General features: G+C 38.2%; 1 long non-coding RNA gene across 1 annotated transcript; it reads right to left on the reverse strand.

The window, feature by feature from the left end:
* Nucleotides 1–317: 317 nt before the first annotated feature.
* On the reverse strand, nt 318–2,320 carry LOC110902521. The gene is made up of 3 exons (XR_002571178.2): nt 1,705–2,320; nt 842–925; nt 318–469 (listed from the first exon to the last, which is right to left on the reverse strand). It is a non-coding gene; the product is annotated as an uncharacterized LOC110902521 (long non-coding RNA).
* Between the last annotated feature and the right edge of the window lie 235 nt (nt 2,321–2,555).

Here is a 2,555-nt window from a genome sequence, read left to right on the forward strand (position 1 = left end):
TGTTAGGGTTCAATCCCAACAATCTCCCCCTGGAACAGATAATGCCAAAACCATTCCTTATTCAGGACCTTTATTACTCATCAAGAGTGCCCTAGCTTGTTCCTTAAATTCTGCTTCAAATTCTTTGGCACTCTGGTCATCTACATCCCTGCACAGTGATGTCACACCCCAACCGATGGCGGAAACATCGGGATGAGACGAAGTGTGTAGATTGCTCGAGACTTCATAACGCTTATGTATGTCAAGTATTTAATGTTTACATTTTACATGGTTTGATCTTGAACATAACAAATTTAAAATAAATAATGCACAATAAGTATTCAAATAATTATAATTCATTTCATTAATAATGCATTATTACAAGTATTTGAACCAGAATACAACAGGATTGAAAGTAAATTACAATACAATGAGCAACAAGGTTTAAATGTGTTTCTAGGTAATCCTACTGGATTCATCCGTCACAATCCTGCAACATGTATTAAAAGCATGGATCAGTACAAAAGCACTGGCGAGCATACAAGTTTGAATATAATTATAAGTATAAAAGTTTGTCTCAATTCCACATGGCATTCTATATTCAAGTTGAACGAGCATACATAAACAACTTACGCATAGCAAATAGTATATAATTAAAGTCCTTAACTAGCATGCATAACAACCTAAGCATAACAATATCATGAATTACAAGTTGGAACTCACAAGCATAAACAACCAAAGCATAACAATGAACGTGTTCGATGGTTTGAGTATTTAATTATAATTGATTGCGTAAAGTGGATTTGTATACATGTTTCACCCAAAAATGCTTTAAAGCGTAAAAAGGGTCGGGTATGCTCACATTGGTTGCGCATGAGGATTCCTTGAAATAACTCACGAGTAGAGATGGAGAAAAAAATCCAAGAGAACATTCGAAATGGTTATCCTAGACAAGGATTGGAAACGTACTAAATAAATGGATTTGATAATAGACTTGGTTGTATTTTGTGTTTGCACAATTTATTTAGTTGTAACTAATCTAAAATATAATGGCACTTGATCTATTGAAAATAAATAGAATAATATGTTTTTACTTGTTTCAATTTAATTATAAGCGTTCAAATAACTGTTGTAACCATTTAAGTGGGTTCAAAAAATTTGCTTCAATTAACTAGTATTTTCATATGTTAGTGTAAAAAAAAATATACAATAAAAATGTATCAGACCCGTAAACAAGTCGGTTCAAACCCGAGTACTCCGGGTTGAGATTAATCGTCTTGTCTTTGTGTCTTTCTATGGAACAATGCTTTACATAGAAGTCGTACAAATCTCTTGAGTTTGATATATGGTACTTAGACAAAACAAAAGTAATACTTTAAAAGTTTTACTTGTGGCCTTTAATCAAATAACCACTGTAGTAACATGATATATATTTAATGCATGATTTTGGTCAATCATAGTTTGACACCGTTGCTTTTCCAATAGCTATATGTCAAAATAAGCTACTGAGTGTTTTTAAGTTTTTATTATTTGAATTATGGCCAAATCAGTAAACCATCTCCTTCATTATAATGAACAATGAACAAACATGGTACATTACAGTTGTTTTGATGCTCGTATTATTTGAACAAGAAACAGATCAAGTACCAACCAATGTTCTTATTAACATCAACGTGTATAATTATATGAAATGTAAATTGAGTCGATTGGAAAATAAAAGTATACCGAATATGACGAACCCAATCTGGAATGAACCAAACTTGACCGCGGTTGACCGAGTTTCAAACTGACCCGAATCCCGAGACTCGAAACGAATGGATGTCGAACGGAGTTGATTGATGTCGGCCAAAGCTCGAACCCGGAATCAGAACTGAACCACCGGCTCTGTCGACGCCGGCTGCCACCGTGCGTCGGCTCTGGTTGCCGTCGACACCACTGCCATCCTCAACTTCAGTGTGGCTCATCTTCCTCGTCGTAATCAGTGTGTCTGATCTTCTTCGTCGGCGGTCGCAGATGAAGAAGAGGGGTACGGGTGTGCGGCGGTGGTAATCGAAGAGGAGGAGAGGGGTGTGCGGTGTCGGAGGAACGAGAGCGGCCGTTGGCAGAGCCGTTGCCGCTGCGTCGGAGTTCAGGTCGGAGAGGGAGGAGGTGCTGTCGGCTGCACATATGTTTGGTCTAGGGTTTTGGTAAAAGTGAGGAGATGAGAGGTTAGGTTTTCTTTTGTCATGTGGAGATGATGAAGCCTCTAACCTCCATTTTGTGTGTGTTGTATATTAGCAGAGCAAACAAAGAACATGAGGGGAACTCCAATATGTGCGGCTGCTCAAAAATGGGGAAGGATAGGGTTTTGACTTTCTTTGATAGTTAGGTTTTCACAAGTGGGCTTCGGCCCAAGGCCACAAGCCCACTTTGCGTTTTATAAACGGTCCGTTAGTTCCTACGAGATCCATTTAAGAACCCGAACTTCTTGGAGCGTCGTGAAATAATTTCATACGATCAAATTATGAAAAAAATATGGAATCCGTAGTCGCGTTTGGCGCGTTCGTTCGTTGCCGGTTACGTTAAATGCGCGTAAA

Source organism: Helianthus annuus, chromosome 13 (genome assembly GCF_002127325.2).
Source record: "Helianthus annuus cultivar XRQ/B chromosome 13, HanXRQr2.0-SUNRISE, whole genome shotgun sequence".
NCBI classification, from domain to species: Eukaryota; Viridiplantae; Streptophyta; class Magnoliopsida; order Asterales; family Asteraceae; genus Helianthus; species Helianthus annuus.